Source organism: Grampus griseus (genome assembly GCF_964374135.1).
Source record: "Grampus griseus genome assembly, chromosome: 9".
In the NCBI taxonomy this organism is placed as follows: Eukaryota; Metazoa; Chordata; class Mammalia; order Artiodactyla; family Delphinidae; genus Grampus; species Grampus griseus.
Genome location: NC_139003.1, coordinates 96,432,568 through 96,445,959, shown reverse-complemented (window position 1 = coordinate 96,445,959; position 13,392 = coordinate 96,432,568). Strand labels below are relative to the sequence as shown.

At 46.3% G+C, this 13,392-nt stretch overlaps 1 protein-coding gene across 8 annotated transcripts in view; it reads right to left on the bottom strand.

Moving 5' to 3' along the window:
- The window catches only part of CCM2 (CCM2 scaffold protein), a 59,003-nt gene that overhangs the window by 21,030 nt on the left and 24,581 nt on the right, over positions 1-13,392 (bottom strand). The gene's annotated exons all lie outside the window — the stretch shown is intronic.

The window sequence follows — 13,392 nt, the reverse complement described above, 5'->3', positions numbered from 1 at the left end:
CAACTTGATAAGGAACATGTACAAAAAACCTACAGCTAACATCAATACTTAATGGTAAGAAGCTCTAAGATTGCCTAAGACCAGGAACAAGGAAAGGATGTTCCCTCTCACCACTGCTTTTCAATACTGTATTGGAAGTCCTAGATAATGCAGTAAGACAAGAAAAGGAAATAGGAGGTAAAGATTGGGAGGGAAGAAATCAAACTGTCTTTGTTTGCAGATGCCCTCTCTGACTGGGGAACCAAGCAGGCAGGTTACTCTGGGGATTATCAAATGCAAGCAAAGTAAACACAGAGGCCTGAGCCAGTTCACCTACTGCTGTGCCAGGCAACCATCTGCCCACAGAGAAGAAAACTGGCACAGAAATGAGAGGGACTGGCAGAAGCTCACACAGGGCACAGTGGCAGATATAGGCTTGAGTCTAGGCACAGTCAGATGAGCATCCTAAACTTCAGAACAGCTGCATTCAAAAGCTGTTCAGTGTGTGCTGGGTAGCTCCAAAGGGAAATGCATACTCATTCTAAAAAGTTTTAGATTTTATCCTTTCTAAGCTGGGGGTGAGGGGGAGAGAATAAAACTAAACTGTGTATTAGTTTCCCCACTCTCTACAGGGGTGAGAGTCCACCCCTCTGACAGAACAGTTTAGAAATAAATAAGCAGCACATCTAATTACTGGCTCATACTTAAGGTTGTTACAAATGAACATTCCAGAACGTTGTCACAGATGTGCAGCTAGCAGAGGCCTTTCTATCCTCTTCTTTTTTTATTTTTTGCGATACGCGGGCCTCTCACTGTTGTGGCCTCTCCTGTTGCGGAGCACAGGCTCCGGACACGCAGGCTCAGTGGCCATGGCTCATGGGACTAGCTGCTCCATGGCATGTGGGATCTTCCCGGATCGGGGCACGAACCCGTGTCCCCTGCATCGGCAGGCAGACTCTCAACCACTGCACCACCAGGGAAGCCCTATCCTCTTCTTATGTGCTCATGTAAACCAAATGCAAACCCTTCCTTAAATTTATCAATATTACCTTTCATCTATTCTCACACTTCCTGATTTCAAAACTTACTACAAAGCTACAATAACCAACAGTGTGGTATTGGCATCAAGACAGACACTCAGAGCAATGAAATAGAATAGAGAGCTCAGAAATAAACCCTCATATACAGCATCAGTTGATTTTTGATAAGGGTGCCAAGACCATTCAATGGGGAAAGGACAATCTTTTCAACAAGTGGTACTGGGAAAACAAGACTCCACACACAAAAGAATCAAGTTTGACCCTTAGCTAACACCATACACAAAAATTAACTCAAGTGGATCAAACACCTAAATTTAAGACCTAAAACTATAAGACTCTTAGAAGAAAACATAGAGGAAAAGCTTCATGACATTGTATGTGGTAATGATTTATTGGATATGATACCAAAAGCACAGGCAATAACAAAAGGTGGAAGCAACTCAATTCTTTTTTTTTTTTTTTTTTTTTTTTTTTGCACTACGTGGGCCTCTCACTGTTGTGGCCTCTCCCATTGCAGAGCACAGGTTCAGCGAGCCCGCTCCGCGGCATGTGGGATCCTCCCTGACCGGGGCACGAACCCATGTCCCCTGCATCGGCAGGCAGACTCTCAACCACTGCGCCACCAGGGAAGCCCGCAACTCAATTCTTGACGGAAGAATTGGATAAACAAAATGTGTTATAAACAGTGGGATATTATTCATCGTTAAAAAGGAAGGAGGGCTTCCTTTTTAAAGGAAGGAGGGGTCCGGGAAGATCCCACATGCCGCGGAGCGGCTAGGCCCGTGAGCCATGGCCACTGAGCCTGCGCGTCCGGAGCCTGTGCTCCGCAACGGGAGAGGCCACAACAGTGAGAGGCCCGCGTACTGTCAAAAAAAAAAAGAAAAGGAAGGAAATTCTGATACATGCTACAACATGGATAAGCCCAGGCACAAAAAGGTAAATACTATATGATTCTACTTATATGAGGTATCCCAGAGTAGTCAAATTCAGAGAGACAGAAAGTGGAATGGTGGCTGTCAGAGGCTGGGATGAGGGAGAAACGGGGTTATTGTTTAATAGGTACAGAGTGTCAGTCTGGCAAGGTGAAAACAATCCTGGAGGTGAATGGTGGTAATGGTTGCACAGCAACGTGAATGTTAGAACACTTAAACTGTACACTTAAACATGGTTAAGATGGTAAATTTTATGTTATGTGTATTTTAACACAATTTTAAAAACCTTTAATGTGGGGGAAAAAAAGCACAGGCAATAAGAGAAAAAAAATGACAAACTGGACTTCATCAAAATTTAAAACTTTGTACATCAAAGGACACCATCAATAGAGTGCAAAGACAACCTACCCAATGGAAGAAAATATTTGCAATCATATATCTGACAAGAAGTTAATACCCAGAATACATAAAGAACTCCTATAACTCCACAACAAAAAACCAGACAACCTGATTAAGAAATATGCAAAGGACTTAAATAGATATTTCTCCAAAGAAGGTGTACAGATGGCCAATAAGCACATGAAAAGATTCTCAATATCACTAGTAACTAGCGAAATGCAACCCAAAACCACAGTGAGATACTACTTCACACCCATCTGGATGGCTACTATCAAAACAGAAAATAATGTGTTGGTGAGGACATGGAGAAACTGGAACCCTTGTGCACTGCTGGTGGGACTGTAAAATGGTACAGCCACTGTGGAGAACAGAATGGTCATTCCTTAAGAAATAAAACATAGAATTACCATATGATCCAGCAATTCCACTTCTGGATATCTATGTAAAAGAACTGCAAGCAGACAATAAAACTCTTAGAAGAAAACATAGGACAAAAGCTTCATGATATTGGACTTGGCAATGATTTCTTGGATATGACACCAAAGGCACAGGTGACAAAGGCAAAAAAACAAACTGGAGTTCAACAAGATTTTAAAATTTTGTACATTAAGAGACACTATCCACAGAGTAAAAGAGCAACCCACGGAATGGGAGAAAATATTTGCAAATCATATATCTGACAAGGGATTAATACCTAGAATATACTGAGAACTCCTAAAACTCAACAAAAAACGCCTGATGCCAAAATGGGCACAAGATTTGAACAGACTTTTCTCCAAAGAAGATACACAAATGTCCAATAAGAACATGAAAAGATGCTTGAGATCACTAATCATTAGAGAAATACAATCAAAACTACAATGAGATACCACCTCAAACTCATTAGGATGCCTAGTGAAAAACAGAGAAAATAACGAGTGCTAGCGGGGATGTAGAGACGCTGGAATGCCTGTGTGCTGTTGGTGGGAATATAAAATGGCACAGCTGCTGTGGAAAACAGTATGGAGGTTCCTCAAAAAATTAAAAATAGAATTACCATATGACCCAGCAATTCCACTTCTGGGTATAGATAGACCCAAAAGAATTAAAAGCAGGGTCTCAAAGAGATTTTTGTATACCCATGTTCACAGCAGCATCATTCACAATAACTACAACATGGAAGCAACCCAAGTGTCCACTGATGGACGAACGGATAAGCGAGATGTGGTGTATCCATACAATAGTATAGTGTTCAGCCTTAAAAAGGAAGGAAACTCTGCAGTACATTACAACACGGGTAAAACTTGAGAATACTATGCTAAGTGAAACAAGCCAGTCACAAAAAGACTAACAGTGTACGATTCCACTCAAGTGAACTTCCTAGAGAAGTCAAATTCACAGAGACAGAACGATGGTTGCCAGGGGCTGTGGGGAGGAAAGAATGCGGAGTTTTTGTTTAATAGGTATAGTTTCAGATTTACAAGATGAAAAGAGTTAAGGCAATGGATGGTGGTGATGGCTGCACAACCACGTGAATGTATCTCATACCACTGAACTGCGTCCTTAAAAATGTTTAAGATGGTACATTTTATGCTACATTTTAACACAATTAAAAAAAGAAAAAAAACTGAAAGCAGAGACCCAAACAGACATTTGTATACCCATGTTCATAACAGCATTATTCACAGTAGTCAAAAGTTGGAAACAACCCAATGCCCATTGATAGATGAATGGACAAATAATATGTGGTGTGTGTGTATATATATATTGTACTGAGAAGTTCTGAGAGGAAAAAGTTCTGGAAATGGATGGTTGTGATGGCTGCACAACTACGTGAGTGTACTTAATACCATGAAATATACACTTAAACACAGTTAATTTTATGTTATGCATATTTCACCACAATAAAAAAACCGTATCCTAGCTTCACTCAATAACTGCATTTGCTAAAAACCTTTTGAATCATAATCAGTATTATACTGTATGTTAGTTACCACTTCTAGATGTGTATATCATCCCAAATTATTAATTTTCCTTAAATTCAAATAGTAATTAAAAAAATACTGCCTACGTTGGGGTCATATAAAAGTGCCCTGGTGTTATAATGTCTGCAGGACTGTACAAGGACTGCCCCGCCTCCACGTGGCCTGGGGGACACAATGTCACCACCACCATCCTGCCTTTCTCAAAGTGCCACCACACTTCAAATTCAGGCTCACAGATCACCGAGAAGGATTCTACTTTCTTCACAGAGGTGAGTCCTCACTCATTTGAGACTTGTTTTGCTGCAAAATATGTATTAGTAAAACATGTTCTGTCAAAAAGGAAAACTGCAGCTCTCATTCCTGCTGTAACTCCAGATGGGACAAAGTGTGCCTCCTGGGCAGTTCTTACAAAAGCCTTCCCCACCGTCCTGGGCGGTCCCCTGCCGGTCCTGACCAATGTGCAGCGCCTCCTTCAGCGATGTCAGGGACCAGCCCACACCCGCCGTGAGACGACATGGCGCGGGGTGCTGTGCCAATTAACTGATCATAGCACATTCAGGACACAGCTGCAGAGGGATGAACGTGGTGGAACAACACAGACCAAGGGGACATCTGACTGCCGGTCACATCAGCTCCATCAGCCCTGGCAGCAAAAGTCGGACTGTCCTGGGCACCCGCTAACCCCACTGCCGTTCCTGCCGCCCTTATAGAGACTGCAGCCAACACAGGAACGTGCTGGTGAGCTCATCACTTCAGCTCTAAACAGCGGAAAGTATTTCCAAAAATAATTGCTGATGAGATACAAGAGAAGTCCATTTTTATACTGAGCTGAAGTCAGCCTCCCTATAACATCCACCTATTTGACCTCGATCAACAAGTTGCCCTGATGGAAGGGCAGGACTCTATGAGACGTGGGGTGGGGACACCTAGGTAGATGCACTTGAGAACCTCATCTCATACTCTTCTCAACACTCTAGGCCTGCAGAAGTGGCCCAATCCCACTTGTTAGAAGCCACAGGACCCCCATACACACATACGCACACACAGACACCCCTTGCTCAAAAACGACACACAGGCCTCACTGGGATGGGCACCTTTCATGACAATGCTGTTCTCCTCAGGGTCTGCCCCCTTCCGCCCCTCCTGGCCATAAGACCTGTTCCTGGGATCAAATCTCAACATAGCACGATTGGGACCCGCTGGGAAGAGAGACTGAACACTGATGGAGCAGCAGGTGCCGGATGGAGGTGGATGGACCCCCAGCTGGATGAGCGTGTCTACGGGGCTCTGCACTTAACCCTGGTCAGGGGCCCGGACACGGCCCTCATGCACTGCTAGCACAGCTTAGAAGCTCAGCAAACACAAGGCCCATGTTAAACTCAGTGGAGATTGCAGAACTGTCGAGCAAACTGTGGGTAAAGGTTCCAAAAGATGCAGAGAGGTGGGCCCGCTGGACGGGGCCTACCATGTAAGACCTGGAACCCCACGATTTCCCCTGCTACTTGGGAGGGCTGGGAAGACACCCCACTCTCAAGGGTGAGCTGGAACGAACGGGCTGGCAGAGGCGCTGGCACCGCCCAGCAGCTCTGTGGCGGCTGTTCTCAGGGGGAGAGCTAATGGCGGAGATGCTTTAGCACTAGGCTTCCTGGAGCGAGGGGGACGACAGAACCCTGCGCGAGCAGAAGCCAGGTGGCAGCGCTCAGCCACCAGGAGCAGGGCAGGCAGGCGTGCTCACTGCAGTGGGCGGTGACTGTAAATGGTCAAATGGCGGGGCGGGGGAGCTGGTATGCAGGCCCCACAGAGATGCAACTAGAGCAGAAGCGTTCCCAGGGGCAAGAGAGATGCTGGGAGCCAACCACGGTCCCGCCTCATGTATACAAACAAGGACACCACCACTGAGTGTGCTGCTCCAACGCAAAGTGGCAGTCTCTGACCCGGTTTCCAGTCCCAGGAAGTGCCTGAGGGAAAGGCCAAGCCCCAGGAGAAGGAATCTGTAACACCGACACAAGTGTGCGCTGCAGCAACACCCCCAGTTCCCTCCGAAGGGACTCACAGTCACTCACTTGAGTAACAGTACACAGGGGAAGGAAACTGTTCCAGGCTTGGAAAAGAGGGTCTGAGAAAATGCTGAAACTCAGGGGCCCAGAGCACCGTCAAGGTCCTCTACAGGGTCGGGGCACATCCAGGAGGGGACACCTGAAAGGATGCCACATCTCCTCAGAATGCAGGGCACATCTGGAACCAACGGTCATTACACCACGCCTGGTCCCCAGTGGACAGAACGGATGGGTCTGGGGTCCAAGGTACGGCAGCAGGAGTGGCTCTGATCACCATCAATCCAGGAGACCCGCTTGGGCAGCGCGTGCTCCCAGCCCTGAGACTTTTGGCTCCGCCTGTTTTGAGAGCCTGGCTCTAGGGGTCAAATGCTTCTACCAGGGGACACAAAAGGGATCTAAACTTAAAACCGCAGTCCCCTCCTGACGCCGGCAGACAAGCAAGCGGAGAAAGGTGGCACTGTTCTGCAGGGGCAACCGGCCCAGATCGTGATGAGGAGGTGAGGAAGCTGCTACGCACTGGGGACAAAGAGGCGCCTGTGTGGCCTTTAGGGGCCCCTTACATGCCCGTAAGTGGGCAGATACACATCTTTTTCCTCTGCCCCATCCTGCTTCCTTCCCTCCCCTTCTCCTGAGAACACACCCTGAATCATCAAACACAATCTCCAGTTGCAGGCCCTGCTTCTAGAGAACCGAGACATCTCTGAACAAAGACAAGCGACAAACAGGGAAAACCTTAAAACTAACTTCACCGCGAAGGGCAAACTCACCTACCACACTGAGCGCTAGGGAAAACGTATGGGAAAACCACCAACCACCCAACAGAAAAACAGCTGTAGAAAGACACTTAAGAGATCTGACTCGACCATATGAAAAGATACACAACCTCACTCGTAAGTACAAACTGCAATGTAACAGACTATGACCATCAGGCTGGCAAAGATCAAGAAGCCCGCAGGTACACTGTGTGGCCCCTTAGAGTGTGGATGAACAGGCATTCGCCCTGACTGCCCATGGTGTGCACCAGCTTAAATCCCGCATGAAGGGCAACTGGAAATGTCTGTCAAGATAAAAAAAATCGAGCCCTACACCCAGCAATTCTACTTCTGCGATTTATCCTAGAGGGTTAGTAAAATGTGTAACAGAGACAAATTAAACATGTATGACTAGATCACTGGTTACATAAAATGTGGTACAGCCATTATAACGGGAGGGAAATGGACGAGGCAGCTTTATGTGCCCCAATCCACGAAGATATGTCGAGATATACTGTTGCGTGTAAACAGCGAGGTGCCAAGTGTGCACTAGGTAATCATTTGGGAACAAATGCACGTGTGTGCTCGGATACGGACAGACCGCCCGTGCAGGGACACGCGAGAAACTGATGCCAATGGTTCTTGCCAGGGGCGGGGGGGGGCGGGGGGACTGGGGACCTCTCCTCACCAGGCATCGCCTTACCATCTGAATTTTGTACCATGTCCATAACTTACCTATTCAACTTTTAAAAATACAATAAATAAGAAATAACAAATCTTATCAAGAAGCATCTTGGGTTTGGTATCACACATGTGATTAGTTACCTGCTGCTGCCCCCCGAATTAAAAGCCAGAATGTCGGTTCACAGGTCCCGAGCCTGCACCCCTGCACCACCCTGGGCCTCATGGGGTCGAAACCCTGGGAAGGATGCTTCTGCTTTAAAAAAGCCGGGTGAGGATTCAATGAGAAAATGTATTTAAAATGTTAAATAGTGTTGCCGTATAGGTAAGCATTCAGAAATGAGGAGCAACTGTTAAGTGCCTCTCACCTTCATGTTAGTAAGGTTCATTCCGAATACAAAATACTTTCCATAAAGAACTACACTCGAGTATGCGGGAGGAAAAGTCTCCTCACCACTAGCGCATTGTGTTGTCGTCGCTGTTTTTATTTTTATCAAAGTGATACATGTAGGAAGTTTAAAAACGTAAATAGTCCCCAGAAGTGTATAACAAAAAACAACCATCTGGCCCCAACCTAGGCAACCCTATAAACTGCTTCCCAGAGGCAGCAACTCCAGGGTCTTCCGGATCTAGGGCCGACTTTCTAAGTAACGATTTTACATTGCTACTGCCTGATTCATCAATCTAAGACATTAGCTGTTGATTTCCAGTTACGGCAGAGAAAGAGTTAATTCCCGTGTATCACCACCCCCATCTCTCCTTCCTTTTTTCTTTTCTTACAATTTAGATAATTTATTACTTAATCATTACTTGGTGCTTATATCCTCCTGTTAGGTACATTCTATTTCACCACTGTGCCAAGAGGTAGTGAAATCACAGTTTTGTTTATGCAGAGTCTTTAATTTTTTTTAACCTTTAATTCTAAGATAATTGTAAATGGCAGGCAGTTGTAAGAAATAATACACAGAGGTCCACTGTACCCCGCACCCTGTTATACCTAAGGTAACATCTCGTGATCACCCAGCATCACAACCAGGATAGTGACTAGAAGGTCAGGTTACAGAACATTCCATCACACGGTCCCTCCCGCTTCTCTTTTACAGGCGCACCCACTTCCCACCCACCTGGTCTCCTCCTTGACCCCTAGCAAGCCCTATCTGTTCTGCATTTCAATAATTCTGTCATATCAAGAATGTTATGCACAGGGAATCATACAGTATGTAGCTTTGGGGATTGGTTTTTTTCACTCAGCATAATTCTCTGCAGACTCCTGGAGGGTGTTGAAGCAATCAGTAAATCATGCCTTTTTACAGCTGAGTAGGGTTCCACAGTACGGATGCACATCATTTGTTTAACCATCTACCCACTGAAGGACATCTGGGGTATTTCCAGTTTTCGCCCATTATGAATAAAGCTGCTTTTAATATTCATGTATAGGTTTTTGTGGCAACACAGATTTTCATTTCCCTGGGATAAATACTCAGAGTGCAACTGCCAGGTCAGACGGTAGTTGCATGTTTAGTTTTTAAGAAACTGCCCACTTGTTTTCCAGAGCGGCTGCACATTCTACATGTCCACCAGCCAGGCATGAGTGACCCTCTGCATCCTCGCCAGCATTTGCTGTTCTCACTACTTATTTAACTTCAGTCATTCTGTTTGGTGTGCAGTGATGTCTCCCTGTGGTTGTAATTTGTACTTCCCTAAGGGCTAGTGATGCTGAACATCTTCATGTGCTTATTCCCATCTGACTGTCTTCGTTGGCAAAATAAATGTCTCTTCATGACTTCTGCCCATGTTCTAATCAGACTGTTGGCTTTTCTGCTATTGGGCTTTGACAGTTCTTTATATATTCTAGATGAAAGACCTTTGGCAGGTAGGTGGTTTGCAAATATCTTCTCCCAGTCTGTAGCTTGTGTTTTCATCCTCCTAATGGAGTCCTCTGCAGAACAAAAGCTTTTAAATTTGATGTTCAGTTTACCAATCATTCCCTTTTTGATGTCAAGTCTAAGGTCTCTGCCTACCCTGGGTCCTGGAGATTTTCTCTTAGGTGTTTTTCTAAAAGTGTTATAGTTTTACCTTTTCCCTTTAATACCATGATCCATTCTGAGTTAATTTTTGTGTAAGGTGTGAGATTCGGCGTGAGGTTCATTTTTCTCTCAATGGGTGCCCAACGGCTCCAGCGTCATTTGCTAAGAAGACGGTCCTTCCCCTGACTTGCTTTTTGCACCTCCGTCAAAAATCCGTTGGGTGTATTTGTTTGGGTCTGTTTCTGGGTTCATGATGTTGTTCCACTGATTACTGCGTCAGTCCCTCTACTGCTGCCTCACGGTCTTCACTGCTGTAGCTCTAAAGTACATCTTGAAACCAGGCGGACTGATTCCTCTCTTTTAACTCTTCTTTTTCAAACCGTGCCAGCTATTCTACTTCTTGTGCCTTTCCATATAACTTTTAGAACACTTGTCTATATCTACAAAATATCTTGCTGGGATTTTGCTAGGAAATGCATCAAACCTGTGTATCAATTTGGGGAAGACTGACAGGTTAACTAGGTTGAATCTTCCAATCCACGTACGTGGTATGTCTCTCCACTTATTCAGATCTTTGATCCTTTCATCCGTGTTGTGTAGTTTTCAGCGTACAAATCCTATACGCTTTGTTACATTTATACCTAAGCATCTGTATTCATGTCTGTGATTTAGTTTTGCTTCGTACTAACTGATTTTGGTATCAGGGAAATACTAACCTCACAAATGAGTTAAAAAGTGTTCCCTCCCCTTCTGTTTTTCTGGAAGAGACTGTGTAGAATTAGTGTTAACTCTTTAAACATATGATAGAATTTTCCAGAAACCACCTGGGCCTGGAGACTTTTTTATGCAAGTTTTCAAATTAGATATTTAATTTCTTTAATAGTTGCAGGACTATTCAAATGATCTATTTACTGGTGACCCATGGCAGTCTGTGCTCTTCAAGAAACTGGTCCGTTTGCTGGCTGCTGTCTGAGGGTGCAGGGTCGCCTGTGGTGCTTTCATCAGCCTCTGATTCTTCGGGGTCTCCTAGCACTTGAAGGATGTCGTCACTTCCTTCTGGCTCCGTGGTTTCTGACGTGAAATCTATCATTTCCGTTTTCCCTACAGGTAAAGTTCTTTCTCACTGCTTTCAAGACTCTGTCTTTGTCTTTACTTTTCGGAAGTTTCACTACGACGTGTCTTGGTGTGGACTGCTTTGGGTTCATCCTGTCTGTGGTGAGCTTCTTGAATCTCTGAGTCTGTCTTTGAACAAATCACAGCAGTTTCAGCCACGATTCCTTTGATCAGCTTTTCAGCCCCACCTCACCCCGTCTCTTCTCCCTCCAGGACTCTGAGGACACAAGTGTCAGAAATCTGCTCTAGTCCCACAGCGGGAGGGGAGCACACTGTTACCAGGGGGAGGGGCTGACTCCCCACTGGCCTCCTCTGCCACCTGAGTGGGGGGCTCCTCTTCCCTGCTGGACATGGCTGGCGTTCTGGCTCCCCAAGGGGCCCAATGACATGAGGGGTGGTGTGTGTCACACTGCTGCTGTCTGAGGGCAGAATTCCAGGCTCCCCACGTGGTCTCCACTGACACCGCAGTTCCACTAGGGGTTCATCAGGGATAAAGCCCCAGCTCCCTACTCAGCCTTCTCTGGGGTGGGTGCTGGCCCCTACACAGTCTTTGCTGGTAGAGGCAGCAGCGGGGCCACAGGTTTTTCAGTCACATTTGGTTGGAACTGAGCAGGTATTGTAAAACATTTTTCTGTCCTGCTAAGCTATCCCTTTCCTGGTCCTTTGGCCAGAGAGAGAGAATTTTGTTGGGATTTTGTGTGCACCTGTTGGCTGTTCTGGGTCGCCAGCTTCTTCAGTTCCAAGCTTGGGATACATGAGGAAAAAGAGAACCGGGGCACTCACCAAACGGGTCCCCCCCTTGGGTCCCAAGGTCCCTGGCTGGTCTGCCGTCACTCTACCTTTCAGAGTCTTCTTACGGTTGTTGCATATATAACGTCCAGGATTTTTAGGTGTACTTAGTGAGAGGAATAGGGAAAAATATGTCGACTCCCTCTTCCTGGACGCGGAAGTCCCCAAACTTTAAATTTTCATGGCGTAATATGGGCCTACCCTTCCCTCCACTTGCTTTGTTTTCAATGTACAATTCTATCTTCCCAATTCTTCAGCAGCCTCTACTCCAACATATAAAACCATCCGTGTTCTCGTCTCCCAGAGCTGCCCTAGCCTGTTCCTTAGATTCCCATCTTGGGAATTCCCTCTGTTCTTTTCCGTGCTTAGAGCCCCGGTTCTGGACCTGCATCTCCCACCTTCCTGGTGCGTCCTTGTGCTCTGAGGCAGCACATCTCCCAAGAACCTCGTCAGAACGGGCTCTGAGGGGTCACATTTTAGAAACCTGACTGTCTGGTCATCATGACCAGAAAGGGACCCTCTCAATCTGAGAATCATGTCTGTTGGTGAATTTTCTGCAAAATGTCCTTCCATTACTGTCTTAACAACTTCCTCCCGCTCTCCTCCATTCTTTCTTCTCATGAGTCAGAGGCTGAACCTTCTGGATGGCTCCTATAATTTTTTCCCTCTCTCATCTTCTGTTTACTGATTTTGGGTCTCCTTGTCTCTTGGTTTTTCTTTCCGGGTGACTGCCCTGACTTTATCTTTTGACCCCTCTAATGAATTTTTACGACATATAGTTAAGATCCGTTCATTCCAAAAGCTCTTGTCTCCGCCTCTTATCCTGTTGTCTCACAGTTAACAGTATTTCCTCTTATCTTTCTGACAACATTATGTATTTTTATTTTTCCCCTAGTTTCCGCACTGCTGCTGTCACATTCATGTTTACGTCTTGTGTTTGTCCTGGGCTCTATCTTTAGATGAAACGTCTTCCTCAAACGTGTACTTCTCCTTGACTGCCCACGAAAGAAGCCGTGTGCACGGGCAGAGGTGCAGACTGTCAGCTTCTCTCAGGCTGGCTGGGTGGTCACCCCAGGGTCATTCGAGGCAGCACTTCTGCGGGTTGTGTGGCTTCCACATGAAAGCACTCCTCCGAGGACCCCCTTGTGGGAGAGGCCTGGTTGCAGGCCTATCTGCAAGCTTGAGGGAAAGGGGGTGGGCAATTCTCACCATTCTGGACAGAGGCTTTGACTTAATCTGCTCATCTTCACACTGGGTCTCTCCCCACCCTCCTCTGGGCCAGGCGTCCCCACGTCTAAAGCCCCCCTAGTGTCATGTCTCTACCAGGGAGACCTGCCACCTCCCCCTGTGGCAGGTGAGAGCAAACCCCTCCCCCAAGTCCACACCGTGCTCCACACGCCCCCAGCCCCCGGGTCCAGCTGGACAGCTCCGCGTCCTCTGAGGGACGCAGGTCCAGCTTCGTGGGCTCTGTGAACTTGTCACCCCACCTTCGTCAGCTCCCTCTGCACGTGTATGGGCCTCTCTCATCACCGCGGTCCCCTTTCCCATTCGCTCTGATTTCTCTCTGATTTCTTTTCATGTAGTGTTTAGGGGAAGCACTGACAATACACTAGTGCGCGTCATGTTTACCCACAAGTGGGTGCGGGCTTTGACAGGATT